Source organism: Taudactylus pleione, unplaced genomic scaffold (genome assembly GCF_031769625.1).
Source record: "Taudactylus pleione unplaced genomic scaffold, aTauple2 ptg000044l, whole genome shotgun sequence".
NCBI lineage: Eukaryota > Metazoa > Chordata > Amphibia > Anura > Myobatrachidae > Taudactylus > Taudactylus pleione.
In genome coordinates this window covers 4,794,936-4,817,883 of record NW_028284446.1, presented here as the reverse complement: position 1 = coordinate 4,817,883, position 22,948 = coordinate 4,794,936, and the positions used below count along the sequence as shown (strand labels likewise).

The 22,948-nt window shown below is 44.5% G+C and overlaps 1 protein-coding gene across 1 annotated transcript in view; it reads right to left on the bottom strand.

Moving 5' to 3' along the window:
• Positions 1 to 22,948, bottom strand: part of KISS1R (KISS1 receptor) — a 308,350-nt gene that overhangs the window by 255,009 nt on the left and 30,393 nt on the right. The window lies entirely within an intron of this gene.

Here is a 22,948-nt window from a genome sequence, read left to right as displayed (position 1 = left end):
ATAACAAAAATGAATTATCAACTCTTCCAGGGAGACCACCCTCCAGAACGTTCAGAGGGACCTGTGGTGGTGGATTCCAGCGGGGACAAATTAATACTCTGTGAGGATGAGGATGTACACAACACTGAAGAGGGTGAGGAATCAGTGGATGAGGAGGATGAGAATGACATCTTGCCTTCGTAGAGCCAGTTTGTGCAGGGACAGATTAATTGCCAGCTTGTTTTGTGGGGGCCCAAACGAACCAATCATTTCAGCCATAGTCGTGTGGCAGACCCTGGCACTGAAATGATTTGTTTGCTAAAGTGTGCATGTCCTGTTTATACAACATAAGGGTGGGTGGGAGGGCCCAAGGACAATTCCATCTTGCACCTCTTTTTTTTCTTTGCATTATGTACTGTTTGGGGCCTAGTTTTTCAAACTGCCATCCTGTCTGCCACTGCAGTGTCACTCCTAGATGGGCCACGTGTTTGTGCTGCCCACTCATGTCGCTTAGCATAGTCATCCAGCTACCTCGGTGCTACGTTTTGGACATAAAAACACTATTGTGAGGTGTGAGGTGTTCAGAATAGACTGGAAATGAGTGGAAATTAAGGTTATTGAGGTTAATAATAGCATAGGAGCAGAAAAACCCACAAATTCTGTAATTTTAGCTGTTTTTATGCTTTTTTAAAAAAAAATACAGATCCAAAAAACAAAACCCAGAACCCAAAACACGGGAGAGTGGTTTTGGCAAAACCAATCCAGATCCAAAACACGAAGACAGATCCAGATCCAAAACCAAAACACAAAACACGAAAAGTGTCCGATGCACACCCCTAGTACATTGTGGTTTAGGTATCGAGAAACTAAGTAGTTTCTTGGTCCGACATCCATTAAAGTCCGTTGAACAGTTAGGTTCTTTGGGCAATGCGATCAGACCACATGATTATATAAATTCTGATTGTGAAGTGGGTGTCGTTGGAGTGAAACTGCTGGCAAGGGTAGGGGTTATTGGAACTTCTAGATGCTACCAGTGGGAGTAAACTCAAAGTAGGAAGCTAGTGGTGAAGCTTGGGTTAAATTTACCACAAGTAAAATAATGAGCTAGGTAGTTATTTTACTCCTCATGTATACACATGGATCATAACGTAGCGGTGAAGTGGGGTATAGCGGTAAGGAGCGAGTGGCTGAAGCTTGGTTTAATACGGCCACAAGTAGAATAATTTACAATAGGTGGTTAGTCTGCTCCTCATTGTGCAGGCCGACTGTAATGCCAGGCAAGTCAGCTGAGTATAACGGGAGGGAGTGAGTGAACGTTACTCTCTGAAAATTGTTCACCAGTCGAAATTCTCTAGAAATTGCTAAGAGTTTTCCCAGATGGGTTCAAAGCCATCTCTAGTAATGGTCGATGATGTGCTGCAGATGGAAGGGCAATTAGGATTGGCCAGGTATGTTATGTTTAAAAAGTATGGTGCATACGCTACAGCGTGCTGCGACATATGGGTCAAAATTACCAAGAAAAGTAGAACACCTTTTCCTAAGATTGGTAGCTTTGATTCTGAGGTTCTGGAACAATCTCAGAGACAGTATATGTTTAGTGAAGTCTCTGAAGAAAAGGGTAAAGTTTAACGATTGCTTGAAGTTGTGGCAGCATGAGGGGAATATGTGTCTTAGCGGTGTGCATGCAATGCAAACTAGCATCTCGTGCATGACACAAGAGAGCATGCATGCAAATAGGTATGCACGTGCACCGCAAAGTAACGTGCACGCACAGCAAGGTAGCGTTGTGGAAGGTAATGTCTGTAGTTCACGCGCACCACCACTGCCCTATGCAGATGGGGGTGTAGGTACAGTCGATCTAAAAGCTCATAAAATGTATCAATTAATTTGTACCCTCTTCTAAGTAACTATAAGGAACATGCTTATGATGCAGATGATGAACCTGTTGTGATGTCCGCTCTTTCCCATGTTGCACAAATGTTAAATGTACCATCACAGCAAGCACAGGTAACTGCCCCACTAGTACCAGAAATGGAGGTAGCCCCACCAGTACAGGAAGTATTAACACCCGCTTTAACAGTAGCGGAGTAGCTAATACCATATGTAGTAGCAGTAGGCTGATCCCTCAACTAGGTAACCAGGCCAAAGGTAGCATTATGGCAGGCATCCATCCCATCCAGACAATAACTGTTCCCAATGGGAATCCGGAGGCGCATGGTGTAGTAGCCACAAGGGATGTAGCGATGCATTGTCCATGGACAAGAGCAGAACTACATTCCATAATGACAGATTTCCCTGACCCTAGGAAAGAACTAGCAAAGTGCCAGAGATTTGTAAAAGATTTAGGTAATGCTCATGAGCCAACCAATAAAAATTGGCGAGTGGTATTACGGGCATGTCTTCCACACAATACCGACCTGAAAAAGTTTATCACAGCTTGTGTATTGGATGGAGATAGTCCCATAACTGATACAGGTAATCAGGACAATATAACCCACATTGTCAACCAATTGGCTGTATTTTTCCCAATAATTGTTAACTCGAGTAAAATCTTCACGATTAAGCAGAAAGAGAGTGAGTCTGCAGCAGATTATTTTACCAGAGTGCTGCAGACTATTACCCAATACACAGGTATAGAGTATATAAAAGACAACACCCATCACAGAGAAATGACAAACACAGTGCTTATGGATGGTCTTAAGGACACTCTAAAAGCCAGGGTTCAGACCTCACTTCCTGGGTGGAGGGGAGTTACAGTAGACACACTCAGGGAATCTACAATTGAACATAATAAAAACATCTTGAGGAAGAGAGAAATGCAGAGCGAGAAACTAATGGCTGTCAGTATTCAAGCTCTGGAAGGAATGCAAATAACACCGCAGCACTCTTATCACACACAATACACTCATCCCATACAACCTCCAAACCCCTATCCCTATACACAACCACAATCTTTCCTCATTCCCCAATCCACACAACAACAACCTTTTACAACACGTCAACTATGAAGGTGTTATAGATGTAAACAGGAGGGCCACATAAGTAAGTTCTGTAAGGCTAGGAAATGGGAAACACCAAACCAGGGAACACTGACATACCCACAGAAGAGGCACCCACCACAGAAAGGACAATTCCAGCCATCACCTGCTCACGTCGCAGCAGTGAATGCTTTGTTGGAAGAAGATAGTCAGCTCTAGGGGTCAGGTCACACCCGTACTCTACAGTCAGTCAGGTTAACTAGGGATGTTAGAGAAGAACCTGTAATGCTAATTGATGTAGCTGGTACTAAACATTTTTTTTTGTATACACAGGGGTGACCAGATCAGTGATAAAATCTCCATCTAATTAACAGGTGACCAGCGAAACAGTACCAGCAATGGGTGTAACTTGTAAAGTGCAACATTATCCTTTAACCAACTCTGCAGAGGTCACTATCGGTCAATTGCATACCAGGCACGCCTTTCTCCTGGCAGCAGCGGCCCCTATTAACCTACTGGGAAGGGATTTGTTATGTAAAATGGGATGTGTCATTTATTGTACCCCTGATAGTATATTTAAACATCTTAAATAATGTAAGTCCCTATCCCCTTCAAGACTTCCTTTATAGGTGAAGTGCATCACCACATCTTTCCCATTATCTTCCTAGATCCGCGGTGTGTGTATAAGGATAGTTTTATGCCCCCCTTAGAGATTCATTATTGATGGTTTAAGAACCACCTTGTGCCATCCCATAATATAACATTGAATAATATGTCATAGTGTAAGCCTAAATTAAATTTAAGACCAGAGTGTGATAGCGTATTGTTTGCTATCAAAGGGTGGACTGTCGAAGCCGGATGATTGGCTGAGACAGAGGGCCTTATTCAAACCCACTCGCGAGCGCTCACAAGCTGGTCGATGTTGGCCCAGTGCGCATGCGCACGATGGAGGCAGCTCCGTTGTGCGCATGCGCGAGACCCGGATAGCGATGGGCAAGCCGTCGCTCTGGGTCTCGCTACAAAGGGGGCATGCTGTCGATGTTGAATGATAGCCCGCCCCCTTTGGTGGGCGTGCTGAGGGCGTGGCTGCCCAGACGGAGGCGTTCCCATGAGGCAATCTGGGAACACCTACCGTCTAGGGCCGGCCCCACTGACATCACAAGTGATGTCAATGGGTGGACTTCTTGCTCTGTAAGACCAAGAAGTCCACTGGGACTTGCGGCAATGAGACCCTACCAGAAGGGTCTCGTTGCAAGTCCGATGGTCGCGATGGTCTTGACCATCGTGACCATCATCCTGGCCGCTCGCACTAGCTGTGGGTTGTCACCCACAGCTATGCGAGCGGCCAGGAGGCCGCTCTAAAAATACAATAGGCGGGCACTGATTCAGAGCGAGCAGTCTGAAAGAGCGTCCGGCTCTGAATCAGGCCCAGAATCTGTTAAAAGTAAAATCTGCACAACGCCATTTTGCGAATGGCAACTAGATAACATTTTGCGACTGGCCGCCCAGCACCATTTTAGCGAATCTCACACAATATCAGTACATACAGCGATGCTATTATTTAGCGTCGTGCGATTCCCACACAATAGAACACTATTAAAAGTCCTCATTATATAAATACATACATTTACTAAAACATATAATATGAAAAATCCAGCAAAACACATACCACGTTGTACTCCACAAACATGTAGACACACAATTCTAACTAGCATCTTTTCTTGATATCCTTACACTTACCCATTGTACACTTACATAGAAAGGTTCCCTAGCATTAAGGTTAATATCCAAGATTTTATTCATTATTGTGTAATAAAGTGACTGTATTTAAGATCTCAGGTTTAGTACATGATAAGCAGACCGTGTTTGGTGCCATTCTGAACCACTGTTTATTTGCAGTTCCATCAGCAAGGAAATCGCAACATGCATCTGCAAATTATGGATCACATAGAGATAGGCATTGAAATGTACTCTGTAAATGTAATGTAATTAGCCAGTTTAGACTTGTTCTTCGGCAGGAAAACCGACACAAAGAGCTATTAGGGGCTGAACTATTACAATACAAACTGACCTATGAACTGCATCGTAACAGAAGAACCAGGAAGAAGAACCAATGGTATTATGCCAACTTGTTCTATTGTATTGCCTATCTCTGTAAGGGTACATAAACAGGCACTCTGAATCTGATAGTTAGTCATCATTTTCTTGCTATTGACGGAGGCTTCACCTTTGATGCCGGAAATCAGGATCCAGAGCACATGCGTATGTATTTGAGTGTACCTAGTGATTGTATAATTTGTTTGCGCTAATTGTATTTAGATCACAGCATGTAACTATATGCTTTTTGGTGAATACTATCTTTTTGTGCTTTGGAACCACAATCAAAGTCTGGAAAGCAATTACGACTTACAACGCTAAATAGCGACATTTAGGGTGTATACATCATTAGGAATTCATAGTACTTTGGCTCAGCCAGGCTCTGTACAGCCTGGGGTGGGGAATACAATTTGGTGGTGGCAAAGGAGTAGTCTTTAATGTAGGAGTGAGCCATGGTTATCATAGAAGTCAGTGGCAAGTATCAAATGGTGTGTGACTATATTTTTATATTCATTTTTGAGATTTATGAAGCTGCAGAGTTGTGGAGGGAGTTGTTGGTGAGGGTGAGTAATTTGCATTGGATTCTGAAGCATATGGAAATTAAGTATGTGGATAGTAGAGTGTTGCAAACAATAAAGAGAAACAAGAGAACTATGCCAATATTGCTTTAGCATGGCCAGTGCTTATGTTAGGCTGCTGCCTAAGGGTGCCGTATCTGAGGCAGTGGCCCGCTGAGGCTGCCTTGGAGAGGAGGCATACAGCTCGCTACCCAGCTCCAGATACAAGGTGCTGCACTCAGGGCCGGTGCATTGTGCTCAGCTGTGTATGCAAGACAGGGAGGTGCCCAGCTGTAGAGGCGCTCTCCCCACTCTGCTGCTATCCAGTATTCATTGTTGCTGTGCCTGTCAAGCTAGCACAGGCAGCGACGTCACTTCAGCACCATTAACCCCGGTTTGATTGCGGGTGCTCCCTTCTCAGGGGTGGAACTAGTGACAGTACAGCTGATGCATTGCACTGGGGCCTGTCACTATTGAGGGGCCTGCATCTACCAGCTTTATAATGAGTCAGTCTGACTCATCAGTGCACTGCCGCTCCGTGGGCCATGAAGAAGGTGCCGTGACGCAGCCCGCCTGAAAGAGGAACCACATTTCTCCCCGGCTGCATCCATAGAGTCTGGGACTGACTACCATTGCAGAGGGGGATAAGGTTCCGCCGAGGATGATGTCATGATCTTGACAGTAGGAGAAGCAACCCTGCCCCTACGTGCAGTGCTTGCCCATCTCACAGAATACCCTATAGCTGGCCCTGGCTGCACTGCTCTGTCAGAGGTTCTGCCACTGCCTGGGTGGCTATACAATCCTAAGCAGTGCCCTTCTGTACCGCCAAGCTCAGAGTCCACACGCTAAGGACCCATTGCCCCAATCTGTGCACTACTTTTATAGCTTTTCTCTTACTTTTTACTAGAGATGAGCGGGTTCAGATTCTATAGATCCGAACCCACCCAAACTTAGGGGATCCGAGCCGGCTCGGTTTTCCCACCTGACTCGGATCTCAAAATGAGGCAAAACATTATCATCCCACTTTCGGATTCTCATGGGTTTTGGATTGTAGAAAAGGTCCCGTGATCACCGCCGTTTTTCATTCCGGCTGTGGAGAGTGAAGAGGGAGGGAGCTGGGGGCTGTGCTGTGCATAGGGGCTAGCTACAGTTGTGTTGTCACTCAGGGGCTGGCTTCTTAATGTCCATAGGGGCTGGCTTTTGTTAGGTTTTCCTGTCCATAGGGGCTGGCTGTTGTCCATAGGGGCTAGCTGGCTGTTGTCCATAACCCATATAGGGGCTGGCTGTTGTTCTGTCCATAGGGCTGGCTGCTGTAGTCCATAGAGACTGGCTGGCTGTTGTCCATAGGGGCTGGCTGTACTGCTGTGTTGTCCAGGGGGTGCTCAGTCCACAAGGGGTGCTCTTCACCAGGGCTGGCTCCAGGGGTCAGAGTACCCTGTGCCAGCCCTATACAGTGAGAAAATGGGGGCATGGCCTAGTTAACATAGGTCACACCCCCTACGTGACATTATAAGGAGGTGTGCCCACATGGCACACCTTCAAAAAAGGTCAGGCTCGGGGGGAGGCTCAATAGCTGGGCTTCCCCCAGCCCCTCTCCTATCACTGAATGGATGCCGTGAACATGCACGCAGCATCCACTCAGACTGTGGGGTCCGGCACTGCTGCGATGGTGGGGGTCCGCAACCTCCCGATTTGACCACCCACGGGCCATTTTGGCCCATGGGTGGAACATCGGGACAGTACTGTCTCGCTGAATTCGGGATATTGGGGAGGGGTGCGCCCTCTATGGGTGATGCCCCTGTTTGACCGCACTGGTCAAACACCCCTAGAGCTGGCCCTGCTCTTCACCCCCAGTGTAAAAACAAATTAAAATATATTTTTTTATTTCTGTGTGTGCATTAGCCTCACTTATAATCAGCAATGTAGGTGCACAGGTGTGCTGCTTGTGTCATTTATCAAAGGGCTGCTGCCTAATTCAGGGGTCCTCCCCCCAAATGCCCCCCAAATATGTAAATATTTAATTTTCCTGTGTGTGTGCGTGTTAACAATCTGCACTTATCCACAACATAGCTACACTAGGGGTGTTGCCTGTGTCATTCATCAAGGGGCTGCTGCCTCTTTCAGAGGTGCTCTTCACCCCCAGTATGAAAAAAATAAAAACAATTTTTGTGTGTGTGTAAGCTACACTTATCAGCAATGTAGGTACGCCAGGGTGCTGTGCTGCCTGTGTCTTATTTATCAAGGGGCTGCTGCCTTGTTCAGGGGTGCTTCCCCCGCCCAGTGTGAAAAAAATAAAAACAATTTTTTGTGTGTGTGGTTGGTCGTGTGCTGCGCTATAATTGCTTGGTGACACTGCTGTAAAACTGCAGTGAGTATGGAGGACAGTTACATGACAGGAGAGCAGTATCCACAAAAAATTGGCAATATGCCATTCACTACATGAACTGGCAAGGAAAAGATAAGGCCTTGGCCTTTATTTATGACTGGTGGTTCTAGTTGTGATGATTTGAGCCCTTCTGCTTGTAGAAGAGGTACAAAAAAAATTAAAATGGTCTCCGAAAAGTCACAGATCCCCGAGGAGAGTCCAATTATGTCTGCGGTTGCCATGTGTGAGACTGACCTTTCTAATACTGTACTTGAAGAGGATCCTCCTTCCACCATTTGTGTGCCCTCTGCAAATGTGGGGATGAGCAGCACAAATCAACATGCTGATGTAGAAATCTAGGATCTCTCTGTGCATTTGCACCAGGAGGATGAGGAGGATATTTATGTAGTTGGCGATAACAACAAGGATGATGTGGATGTTGATGATGAGGATGAGGATGTTGATGCCGAGGATGTTTGTGTAAAAACTGTAAATCAGGCAAAAGGTGTTGCTCATGGTGGAAAAAATCCCATTGTTGGCATGCCTGGGCAAAGGACCAAAAAAATCCACATCTCATGTCGGACTTGTAGATCAAGCCCTTCATTTGCTTTGCCAGGATCCAAGGGTCATCAATCTCTTGAAATCAGATCACTATATTTTGGTGACCATACTTGATCTTAGGTTTAAGTCATACCTTATGTCTTTCTTTCCGACAGACCTAAATCTGAAAAGATGCAAAGAGCTGGTGGTGAAAAAATTGTCAGCATAAGCGGAACGTGATACGGCAGCATCTCCTCCTTCATTTTCTACAGCTGCCAGAAAAAAACTAAATTTTTCTAAGAGACCCACTGCTGGTGGTGATGTAGATCAGTCAGCAACACCTAATGACATCTGGTTGGGTCTGAAAGAACTGGCTACAATGAGTGACATATCTACCGTGACTTTGAGGAATGGTGGATGATTGTTTTAGGGATAGCATCCAAATAGGCATGTCACTCAGTTCCTTTCACTGCTGGCAGGAAAAAGAGACAATATGGAGTCCCTTACACAATCTGGCTTTGCAGTGCTTAAGTTGCCCACCCTCTAGTGTGTACTCTGAGTTTTCAGCGCAGTCTGGAACCTTGTCAGTGATCATCATAGGAGGTTACTTCCCCAAAATGTTGAAAAGATGATGTTCATCAAAATGAATTACAAATTCCCATAGGAAGACCTTTACCAGCACTTATGTCCAAAAAATACAGAAGCATCTGTAATGGTGGAATCCAGCGGGGACAAATTCATATTGTGTGAAGAAGAGGAGGGTGCACACACTGATGGGTATGACGATGACGACATCTAATCTAATGTATTGTAAAGCCAGTTTGTGTATGGGATCATTGCCACCAATGTCCAAACCGCATTGGCAGCTTGTTTTGTGGAGGGTCCAAACAAACCAATCATTTCAGCCACAAGTGGCAGTCCCTGTCAATGAAGTGATTGGTTTGTTAAACTGTGAATGTCCTGTTTCATATAAACAACATAAGGGTGGGTTGGAGGGCACAAGGATAATTCCGTCTTGTACCTTTTTCCTTTCCATTATGTGCTGTTTGGGGCATTGCTGCCTGATATTTTTAATGTTATGGTTTATGAATGTCCAGAAATTGTAATGGCCACATACAGCATCTCCTGAATGCCCCTTTCATTTTTTTTTAAAGAAAATTCTGAACCAACTGCTGCTTGTTGTGTCAACCCAGCGGCACAAGTCGCACAACAGTTACATTCAGCCAAGGGTTCTCAGCCATCAAGGCTGCTACACGGCCCAAAGGCAGCATCCTGCTACATGGCCCAAAGGCCACCTGTCATCACTCCTCACCAGCCCTCAAGGCTGTAACAGCCACAACTTTCCAAGAGTTCCAGCCCTCAAGGATGTTGCAGGACTGGTTCCTTCCTAATAATAGCTCTGTATTCCACTACTACTCAGCCCGGAGGCTGCATCAACAATGAACTATCAACTATTAATTCTTCAGCCAGTAGCTGCACCAATTATCAATTATCAACTTTTCTTACTTCAGCCATTGGCTGCACCAATTATCAAGTATCAACTCTTCTTATTTCAGCCAGTGGCTGCGCCAACTATCAATTCTTACTTCAGCCAGTGGCTGCACCAATTTTCAAGTATCAACTCTTCTTACTTCAGCCAGTGGCTGCGCCAACTATCAGTTCTTCAGCCAGTGGCAGCACCAATTATCAAGTATCAACTCTTCTTATTTCAGCTAGTGGCTGCACCAATTATCAAGTATCAACTCGTCTTACTTCAGGCAGTGGTTGCACCAAAAATCAACAATCAATTTTTCAATCTTCAAGAGGTGCCCCAACCATCATCTTTGCACAGTCCTCAACTCTATTTATCAATCAGTTTTGAGCCAGCTAGCTGGATGCAACTTTTTGGCCCTTAACTAGATGAAAAAAATCAATATTGTGAGCTGTGAGTTTGTCAAAATTGACTGGAAATGAGTGGAAATAAATGTTATTGAGGTTAATAATACTGTAGGAACAAAAACAGGCCAATTTTATGTGATTTTAGCTGTTTTTATGATTTTTTAAGAAAGAATCCAGATCCAAAACACGGAGGTAAAGTTGTGACAAAACCAATCCAGATCCAAAACAAGGGGAGATGCAGATCCAAAACCAAAACCACAACATGGGGGTCAGTACACATCTCTACTGTTTACACATTTCTTGTTCTATTTGTTTTGGGGCTGTTTGCTTTGTGGCCCCCGTAGCCTTGGGCTACGATTGCAATTGCCTCTCAGCCACTGGGACACTTTGCAGAGGCACAGAATTGTTACTCTGCCTTTGACACAAGTCATGCCTGCATAACAGGATAAGAGATAGGATCATAAATACATATATTTTTGCTATTGTTATTATTATTTTCAGCATCATATGGCATCACTGTGTCATGCCTGCACAATGTGGGGTACATTTCTGTCACCCTGTGTATAGTACTTGATAATGTACATCAAGCTATTCATGCACTTGTCACAAGGTGCATTGAATGTCACTACACAGTGTATCACCACACACACTCATATACATATACATATATATATAGAGAGAGAGAGAGAGAGAGAGAGCGGTGCAGCACTCCAGACGTCTTGGTAATAGAAAAACTCTTAGACAGTATATAAGGAAAGGCAACGTTTCAGTGCCGTTTATTGTGGCACTTTCGTCAGGCTAAAGACAAACATATACATCTTACCTTTAAATAACACCAGTGAAGTGAGCGCCGGGAGCGGGACCACACACCCGTTCAATCGGTGCACAGAGGATGACGTCATCAACAGATGCGTCTTCAAAGTGCTACCATCACCATAGTTACCAGTTGCATAATAATAAACAAATACACAAAACAAAAAACCAATGGAAAAACAATATCAATGAAATCAATGAGACCAAGGCAAACATGAAAATAGAGTACCCGATCATGTTAGAGACACAGAACCATAATATAATGGTATATATTACCAACAATGGTGGCATGGATAATAGTACAGAAGACAAATAAATTGCAGAGACTAATTGATATTATCACGATGGTAGCTTACAGAAAATTAATAATATAAGATTATAGAAAACTACTGAGTCCTAATTACTCATTAAGTCCCTTGGGGACAAGGGTACCCAGGCGGAAGATCCAGCGAGTTTCTAGTTGAAGCAACTTAAGTGCTCTGTTACTGCCATGGACAGATGGTGGAACTTGGTCAATCATCCTGTACTTCAAGGTGGTAAAAGGATGATGAGCCTGGCAAAAGTGACGCGCAACAGGCTGGTCACTGTTGCCACTAAGGAGAGCCGCTCTGATAGATGATCTGTGGGCTGCCATACATTCTTTGAACATACGTTCAGTTTTCCCAATATATGACAGCCCACAGGGACAGAGCAATTGGTAGATAACAAATTTAGAGCAGCAAGTCAATCACTGACGTATAAATAAAGTGCGTCCTGAGTGGGGATGTTGAAAAGTATCACCCGAGATCATATATTGACAGGTAGTGCAGGTGCACTTAATACATCCTTTCTTTGAAGTTAAATTTTTTTTTACACCAGGTGCACATGTAATGTCAGATTTGACCAATATATCACGGAAATTCCTACCCCTAACAGGGCATTAAAGTTGAGTCACTAAGTCCCAATTCAGGATCAGTTTTTATAATTGGCCATAAGTTATTGGATATACTGTTAATTCCTGGGCTAGCAGGATTAAATTGGCATACCCATGGAATCCTAGATGTATTATCTGTCTTGCGGTTATATTGTAATAAAGTATTACGATCGAATTGTAACACTTTCTGTTTAGTTTGCTCCAGTAAGTTGGAATGGTATCCTCTTTGTTTAAAGAAATTAACTATTACTATCACTGTATATCTCTCAGCGATTACCATCGCGCTAAGAAGATTCCTTGTGGGCTTTGAGTAAGAAACTCACCCATGATTGGTCGTAATGATCCCACCTTTTGTAAAAAATGGGTGGGAATTCTTAACAAATGTTCAATGGATCTCATGTTGTTAATTATCGAACAATCTACCAAAGAAATTAACTGCCTTAAATCCAAAATTGATGACTTTGAATCGGTGCATAAATCCATTATTGAGGCTGATACCACTCACAATTGGTATGATAAATTGAATGGCCAACTACAGATTTATAAGCGTGATTTGATCAAATTCAAATCTGATAAAAGAACAAAGGTAGACCTTGACTATGAAAATCACAATGTCTATCGCTGGACCGATAGACCAGGGAATTATGGAGTTAAAAAACCATTTGAAGAGAAAACCAAAACTGCAAACAGTGGCAGTATCACCCTTATTACTTTAAATAGCAGTGACTTTTTTTAAACTCATACCTTAAAATTGAAGTTTAGGATTTTACCTCTCTTGTCACTTTTAAGTCCATTGAAGCACAATGAATGAATGAGGACAGAAGGAGGGAAGGGGATCAGAAAGGACAGTGCCGATCAGAGAGGGGAAGTGACAGAGGCCAATAAAAAAAGAGAGGGGAGGGGCAAAGCCAATCAGACAGGGCAAGTGACAGAAGCCAATAAGAAAAGGAGCGAAGATGGGTGGTGACAGAAGCCAATAAGAAAGGAGAGAGAAAGGGCAAAGAGTCAATCAGAGTGTGGTGGTGATAGAAGCCAATAAGAAAGGAGAAAGGGCAAAGAGTCGATCAGAGAGTGGTGGTGATAGAAGCCAATAGGAAAAGGACAAGAGAGGTGTGGTGACAGAAGCCAATAAGAAAGGAAAGGGGATGGACAAACTCGATAAGAGAGGGGTGGTGACAAAAGCAAACAAGAAAAGGACATGTGAGGGGTGGGGACAGAAGCCAATAAGAAAAGGAGAGGAGAGAGGAGGTGACAAAAGCCAATAAGAAAGGAGTGGAAAGGGGTAAAGAGCCAATCCCAGGGTAGAGAGGGGAGGGAATTAAAGAGGTGAGAAGTGAATATAATCAATCTGACAGGAAAGGGGAGGTGACTGAAGATGATCACAGAGGAGGGAGTGCGGCAGGGGAGACAATCTGGGCAGATTGAGGGAGCATGAAATGTAGAAAGGAATCTATGATCTGTAAATTATTTAGGATATAGAGGAAACAAACAGAGATAAAACTAACAGGCGGCTGTCATACTGTCCCGTGCCCCATGAATTCCAGAACCCTGGATGGTGCCCTTTGTCCATTTTGGCGCCCAGAGCTCATGCTCCACTGGAACCACTCTCGCTAATTCCCTGCTTCTAGGTTCAAAAGATATGCAAGATACTATATATGCAGCTCCTATGGAGGCACTCGCTGATTGGCTGGCAGCTCCTGCAATGACAGGACTCACATGGGTCCTGGTCATTCGAGTGGAGGAAGGGTATGTGTAAACGCATACCATTTCTCCTGTCCGACCTGGTTATCAGTTGCATGTCTTTTTGTTTTTAACCCTGTGGATGCCAACTTGGACTGAAGAGGACATGATCGGTACTAGGAATAGGTGAGCATGGATTTCTTTTTTTTACAGGTGTCAGGGATTCTACTGGACAAGTGGATGTGAATGATTACAGGGATTATAGACAAGTGTGCGTGAGTGTGAATGTCAGTGTGCATGTATGCTTAAATAAAAGTTTACTTTCACGGTGTGTGTTTTGTGGTTATTTTAATATACCTATTGCAGGTGAACTACAGGTACCAGTGGGCCCTTAATGCCCTGCATGCTAATACTTGTGGTTCTCCAAGTACCAGCAAGTGAGGGAGACTTGCTAGGACCTCTAGTTCTCCAACAAAACAATATTATTACTTCTATTATTTACACAATCAACCCGGCACCCACAGGCTAGGGGTGTCAGGGATAGCGGGAGGGAGAATCCCCACTTCTCCAGGGATCCCTGGCCTAGGCTGACAAGTGGTCAGGTGTAATTATTTTGGCTGGGGGGCCTGGTGAAAGGGTTCCCCAGCTGTGGCATTATACCCCTGCTAGAAAGAGTCCACTGCTGGTTATGGAAAATACAGGGGACCCCTACTCATTTTTTGTCCCCTGTATTTCTACAACCAGGACCAACTCAACAGAATCTTGTGCTGGTTCTTAAAATACAGGGGACCCCTATGCATTTTTACCCCTATATTTTAAGAACCAGGACAGGCTAAACAGAGCCCAGGGCTGGTTATGCTTGTGGGGGGGACACACGTATTTTTTACATTTTTTTGTACTTTACTATTTTTTTTAACACAGAAGCTTTCAGGGATCTCACTGATCTGCGAAGGTTTCTGTATAATTTGGACCTTTTAATGCTAGTTGCATTAAATAGGTCAGAGTTTTCATAGGAGAAAACTCACCCGAACTCGCATAATGCAACAGCCTCGCAGGCTATTACCTTGGGCAAGTTGTGAGACAAACTCGGACCTTTAAATGTGTGAGAAGATCTGGGTTTGTCTCACACAAAAAATTCACATCCTATTACACCTTGCTGAGTGTCCAATTATAATTGTTATAATAATTAATACAACCACCAGGTTAGTACTTTGTTGGGCCACCTTTTGCCCTTAATATGACTTGAATTTTTCTAGGCATGGATTCTACTAACTGTCAATATGTTTCATGAGTAATATTATCCAAAATGTGATGAACTGCATCTCCATAATGTTGCCTCCACCAATCAGAGTCCTGATGATGCAAGATTGTTCAATGCTTTCATGCTGTCATCCTGTCTTTATGGTGTAATTGAAAATGTGATTTGCCAGGCTACATGATCAGTTTCCAATACTTTACTGTCCAGTTCCTGAGCAAACTGAAGGTGTTTCACTGTTTGCAGGGATGTTGCAATGGTATACGGACAGGCCTTCTGCTTCTGTAGCCCATACAATGTTATATTCTGCATACTATTTTTTGAGGGGCCATATGAATTGGTCCCTGATTTAGAATTTCCATAATTGGATGCACTATTACTAGGGGTGTGCACCGGCCACTTTTCATGTTTTGGTTTTGGATCTGGATCTTTCTTCGTGTTTTGGATCTGGATTGGTTTTGCCAAAACCACCCTTCCGTGTTTTGGGTTCTGGGTTTTGTGTTTTGGATCTGTATTTTTTTTTAAAAAAAGAATAAAAACAGCTAAAATCACAGAATGTGTTGGTTTTTCTGCTCCTATGCTATTATTAACCTCAATAACCTTAATTTCCACTAATTTCCAGTCTATTCTGAACACCTCACACCTCACAATAGTGTTTTTATATCCAAAAGGCTATGCTAAGCGACACGAGTGGGCGGCACAAACACGTGGCCCATCTAGGAGTGGCACTGCAGTGGCAGACAGGATGGCAGTTTGAATAATTAGGCCCCAAACAGTACATAATGCAAAGAAAAAAAAAGAGGTGCAAGAAGGAATTGTCCTTGGGCCCTCCCACCCACCCTTATGTTGTATAAACAGGACATGCACACTTTAGCAAACCAATCATTTCAGCGCCAGGGTCTGCCACATGACTGTGGCTGAAATGATTGGTTCATTTGGGCCCCCACAAAACAAGCTGGCAATTAATCTGTCCCTGCACAAACTGGCTCTACGGAGGCAAGATGTCGTCCTCATCCTCCTCATCCACCGATTCCTCACCCTCTTCAGTGTTGTGTACATCCTCATCCTCACAGACTATTAACTCATCCCTGCTGGAATCCACCACCACAGGTCCCTCTGTACGTTCTGGAGGCTGGTCTCCCTGGAAGAGTTGGTAATTCATTTTTATGAACATCATCTTCTCCACATTTTGTGGAAGCAACCTCCTACGCCTTTCGCTGACAAGGTTCCCGGCTGCACTAAACACTCTTTCGGAGTACACACTGGAGGGGGGGCAACTCAGGTAAAATAGAGCCAGTTTGTACAGGGGCCTCCAAATTGCCTCTTTTTCCTGCCAATACAGGTACAGACTGTCTGACATGCCTACTTGGATGCTGTCACCGATGTAATCCTTCACCATTCTGTCAATGGTGACAGTATCATATGCAGTAACAGTAGACATGTCAGAAATTGTTGCCAGGTCCTTCAGTCCGGACCAGATGTCCAAACTTGGTCCTGCCTGCCCTGCATCACCGCCAGCGGGTTGCTTAGGATACCTAAGTTTTTTCATGGCAGCCCCAGTTGCGGGAGAAAATGAAGAAGGAGCTGTTGACGTGTCACATTCCGCTTCAGCTGACAGTGTTGTCACCAGCAGGTCTTTGCACCTCTGCAGGCTTGTGTCGGCTGGAAAGAGAGACACCACATAGGCTTTAAACCTAGGATCGAGCACGGTGGCCAAAATGTAGTGGTCTGATTTCAACAGATTGACCACCCTGGAATCCTGGCAAAGCGAATGAAGGGCTTCATCCACAAGTCCCACATGCCGAGCGGAATCGCTCCATCTTAGCTCCTCCTTCACTTTCTCCAGCTGCTTCTGCAAAAGCCTGATGAGGGGAATGACCTGACTAAAGCTGGCAGTGTCTGAACTGACTTCACGTGTGGCAAGTTCAAAGGGCTGGAGAATCTTGCACAACACGGAAATCATTCTCCACTATGCTCGAGTCAGGTGCATACCCCCTCCTTTGCCTATGTCATAGGTGGATGTATAGGCTTGAATGGACTTTTTCTGCTCCTCCATCCTCTGAAGCATATAGAGGGTTGAGTTCCACCGCATCACAACCTCTTGCTTCAGATGATGGTGGGGCAGGTTCAAGAGTGTTTGCTGGCGCTCCAGTCTCCGGCACACAGTCGCTGAATGGCGAAAGTGGCCAGAAATTTTTCGGGCCACCCAAAGCGTCTACTGCACGCCCCTGTTGCTTTTCAGAAAATTCTGCACCACCAAGTTTATTGTGTGAGCAAAACATGGGACGTGCTGGAATTTGATCAGATGTAATGCCCGCACAATATTGGTGGCGTTGTCAGATATCACAAATCCCCAGGAGAGTCTAAGTGGGGTAGACCACTGGGCGATGATTTCCCTCAGTTTCTCTAAGAGGTTGTCGGCGGTGTGCCTCTTACTGAAACCAGTGAAACACAGCGTAGCCTGCCTTGGAACGAGCAGGCGTTTCTGAGATGCTGCTACTGGTGACGCTGCTGTTGTTGCTGCATAAGGTGATACATCTACCCAGTGGGCTGTCACAGTCATATAGTCCTTAGTCTGCCCTGTTCCACTTGTCCACATGTCCGTGGTTAAGTGGACATTGGGTACAACCGCATTTTTCAGGACACTGAGGACACTTTTTCTGACGTTTCTGTACAGTCTCGGTATCGCCTTCCTAGTGAAGTGGAATCTAGATGGGATTTGGAACCGGGGACACACTACCTCCATCAATTGTCTAAATCCCACTGCACTAATGGCAGATACCGGACGCACGTCTAACACCAACATAGCAGTCAAGGCCTCAGTTATATGTTTTGCTTCAGGATGACTGCTGTCGTACTTCATCCTCCTCGCTAAGGACTGTTGAAGGGTCAATTGTTTAGTAAAAGTAGTGGTGCTCCTACTTCCTCTCTGGGATGATGAACAACTACCAGCAGCAGCAACAGCAGCAGCAGCAGTAGGCGTAGCAATGCAGGATCCTCCGGAGGAATCCCAGATAGGAGAGTCAGTCATGCCAGTGACATGGCCTGCAGGACTACTTCTGACCCTAAGGAGGAAATTGACGAGGAGGGAGTTGACGGTGTGGTTTGCAGGTGCTTGGATACAACAGGACAAATGGGATTTAGGTGTCCCTGGACTGCTTACGGTCTTAGCCAAAGTTTCTGAACTTGACAGTAACTTTTTATGAACACGCTGCAGGTGCCGTATAAGGGAGGATGTTCCTAGGTGGTTAACGTCCCTACCCCTACTTATGTCACCTTTACATATGGCAAGACAGTTGTTGTCCGGATTTGGATAGAAATATTGCCAGACCAAAGAGGTGGAATGTTTTTTCTTCTGCCCAGGCATGACCGTGATGAGCTTTTTCATCCCACGGACAACAACTGTCTCCCCCGAAGCCTGATTTACACAAACCACATCACCATCAGAATCCTCCTCGCCAACTTCCTCCTCAGCGCCAGCTACACCAGTATCCTCATCCTGTTGTACTTCAACAGTGACATCTTCAATTTGCATATCATTTAGTGGACTGTGGGTGCTCCTTTCAGCACTTGCAGGGGGTGTGCAAATGGTGGAAAGAGCCACCTCTTCCCGTCCAGTGCTGGGAAGGTCAGGCATCGCAACCGCCACCACACTTTGACTCTCCTTGGGGATTTGTGATATCTTCTTAGAAGGCACAGTTCTTCGCTGTGATTTTGCCAGCTTAACTCATTTGATTTTTTTAGCGGGAAGAGGGCTTCCATTGTAATGTGATGCTGAACCACTAGTCATGAACACAGGGAAAGACCTTAGCCGTTCCTTGCCACTCCGTGTAATAAATGGCATATTGGCAAGTTTATGTTTCACTTCAGATGATTTAAATGTTTTTTTAAGGTCATTTTCCTGAACTTTGTCATTTGGGATTGTATGTGCCCTCTACTATGACATTGGGCATCGGCCTTGGCAGACGACGTTGATGGCATGTTATCGTCTATGTCATGACTAGTGGCAGCAGCTTCAGCACTAGGAGGAAGTGGTTCTTGATCTTTCCCTATTTTATTTTTATCGGAGAAAGTTTGGTCCTCCATTTATGTTATATTGAATTGATATATACGTGCGGCTAAGGCGCACACAAACACAGAAAATATTTTCTTATTTTTGCTGGAGACTAGTGCACTTTGTGGGTTACACCACCCTTTAAGAAATGAGCCGGCTCTTTACTTATGGGACACAGGCGCACGCTTGGCGCTGCTCCTTTGTTGATGCACGTGCAACCACAATGCACACAATTCACAAACAAAGAAAATATTTTTTATTTTGTTTAGAGTGCACTTTGGGGGTTACAGCACCTTTTAACGGTCAAGCCAGCCGGCCCTTTACTTATGACACAGGCGCACGCTTGGCACTACTTTGTTGATGCACGTGCGGCTACAGTGCACACAATTCACAAACACAGAAAATATATATTTTTTTTGTTTGGAGTGTACTTTGGGGGTTACAGCACCCTTTAACGGACAAGCCAGCCGGCCCTTTACTAATGGGACACAGGCGCACGCTTGGCACTACTTTGTTGATGCACGTGCGGCTACTGTGCACACAATTCACAAACACAGAAATATTTATTTTTTTTGCACTTGGGGGGAGCACCCCTGATGGACAGAGCACCCCCTGGACAACACTACAGCACCCCTTTAGGACTGAGACACTGCACAGGACTTTGGAGTGGACACAGCCCCTATGGACAACTGACTACACAACACAGTCCAGCCAGCCAATATGGACTTTGGAGGAGTGGACACAGCCCCTATGGACAACAGTAGCACAGCACAGCATAACACTACACTGCACTACACTACACTACACTACACAGCCCAGCCAGCCCTAACTCCCACCCACAGCCGAGTGAGAAAATGGTGCCGACGCGGGTACCTTATATAGGATCCAAAACCCGCGAGACCCGGAAGGCGGGATGATGACGTTTTGCCTCGATTTCAGATCCGAGTCAGGCGGGAAAAGTCGAACCTGACTCGGATCGGCCTCGGATCGGGGGGGGGGGCTCGGGGGGGTTCGGATTTCAGAAATCCGAACCCGCTCACCCCTAACTATTACCCATCTGTGGGACTGAACAAATCTGCCCACTTTCCATTCCACTTGAGCATCCAGTCCTTGAACTCAGACCTAGTTTTTTTGTATGCTGTTTCATTATGTGTACAATTTGGCAACTGCTACTCTTGAACATTTCACCAGTTCAGCCATTTTGTTAATGCTTGCCAATGGTCAATTGTCAGATTGTGTAGTTTACTCATTATTAGCAGAGTGACCAGGGTTAGGACAATGGGTCTGTAAAATATTAGCAGAGTATTAACAGAGTTGGGGTTTTTAACAGAACTCTGAGCCCTTGGAGTACAGAGTGTGCGTGCTGGATTGGTGAAGTGCGAAGCAAAGGCGTTGGTGGTGGTAGTTCACGCATAAAACTGCGTAACCAGTTCTTAGGTTTATTAATTAAAAAGAAATACAGGTGGCTGTTGACACAGGAATAAAGCAGGCACAAAATAATTGAGTATTAGATGCAGCCTAGAGCAATTGGGTATGTAGTGCATCAGGTGGAATTGGAGCATATACCCTAATGGTCTGTGGCACTGTGCTCCACTAGACAAGTCATTGCGGTACAGGGTGTCTGGAGCACCTATATGGCTTTGAATGGCTGTAATGTTGGGGATAGTGTCTCAGGGCACGTCTGTCTAACATGGACACCAAGGAGAAAGATCCATGGAGAAGCTGCACATGCACAGTAGCTCATGTTGGAGGTCAGGTCTCCTTATACGGGATGTAGTCGGAATCCCGGCGTGTGGGATGCCGATGGTCTAAATACCGGTGCATCAGGTTGGGATCCCGGCACCAGTATCCCGACCGTCGGCATCCCGAATAGTAAGTATCGGGGTGCACAGGGAGGGTAGCATTAGGTAGCAGGGTTAGGTTTAGGCATTAGGGGGAGGGTTAGGGTTAGGCACCAGGAGAGAGGGTTAGGATTAGGGTGTGGGGAGGGGGAGGTTAGGTTTAGGCACTATGGGGGGAGGTTAGGTTTAGGCACCAGTGAGGGGGTTTTTGGTTTAGGGTGCGAGGAGGGGGAGGTTATGTTTAGGCACTAGGAAGGAGTGGTTTAGGTTTAGGCACCGGGGAGGAAGGGTTAGGGTAGGGGTTAGTGTAGGGGTAGGGAAAAATGTACCTTTCATTCCAATGGGTGTCGGTATTCTGGCTGTCAGGATGCCACCATCGGTATTCTGAACAGCAGTATCCTGACAGTTGGGATTTCATACCCAACCCCCTTATAGAGCTGTGGTGGGTCGTAGAGACCATTGCCACTCACTACTGGATGGAGGCAGCGTAGACGCTCCTCATCCAACAATTATTTCATGAGTGATACACTTTATTAGTCTCTGCCTACCTTCTCCTATGCGTTGTTATACAGATTCAGACATCCTACGTCAGCAATATCTGTGGAATAGCTATTTTGCATAAAATTGCCTCATTGTCATAATTTAGCCATTCAGTGTACATGCGTATTGCTCTCTTACAGTATAAATTAAGGTAGGTGATAAAATTAAGACTGAGGGGCCTAATCATCATTACTAAAAAATTGATGGAGGTAATTAGGTTTAGAACTTGCATGGAGTTCTACCTAATTACCGGAGGAATTTGTCATTCCTCCTCTCCATAAGTATCTATTCCTAAAAGCTGTCATTTTTGCAATGACAGATTTTCAGAAATTAGATACTTTTCCCTATCTGCTCTAACTTACCGCAGCTGTAATCAGTGCTGTGCATGCGCCGTAACGTTCACAAAAGTGGCAAATGCACAGCACTGATTATAGCTGTGGTAATTCTGTGTCCATCCGCCACCCCCAACCCCACCCTCCTCTATTCCCCTCTCACACCTACCTGGCCATCTGTCACAGGCTGCAGCCGCGGAGCCCGGACCTCCCATCTAAATAATTTTTTTCTTTTCTTGAGAATGGCGTATAGTAACACCACCAAATTCTGAAAATACATAATTTTTGGAATTTGATGAATAATTTCCATATCCCCATACTAATGTATGAGGAGTGGGGAAAATTAATGCAAATGGACTTAACCAGTAGATATCAGTGATATCTCCTGTGTTAAGTGTGTTGGTGAATACTAAAAAAAACAGTAATTAAGGAAAATGTCCTTAAAACCGTTATTTTAGTGTTGATGAATAGGCCCTTCAAGACCTTATGGTAAGACTAAAGTAACCATAATTTATGTCACTATGCACAAGGAAAAAGAGTTAAGTGAAAGTGAAATAACTGAATTCATGAAAGTAGAGTGTAATTAAGTTTTATACTATAAAAAGCACAAGAAGAAGGATTCTGAAGGTTAATTATATAGAAAGGATTAAATTGTAGAATACCAAGATGTACTGTATGTGATTATACTGTACTGTAGCAATACAGATTTATATATTAATTTGACCTTTCTCAAGAGAAACATATGTATGTTATCTATGTATTTTTAGAAACTTCAAGAGACTGTATGAAGTAAACAGTAATATAGGTAACTATGTAAATTAATGTACTGTAACTGCATTTAGAAGAGACTATGCAAAAATAGCATAGTAGTAAATATTTGGACATCATCAGAATTTTCATATTTTGGCCTCTATTCACCACCACAATGGCTTTGAAATGAAACAAACAAGATGTGCTTTAACTGCAGACTTTCAGATTTAATTTCAGGGTAATTACATCCAAATCAGGTGAACGGTGTAGGAATTACAACGGTTTCAATATGTGCCTCCCACTTTTAAGGGGCCAAAAGTAATGGGACAAACTAAACAATCCTAAATCTAACTTTCACTTTTTAATACTTTGTTGC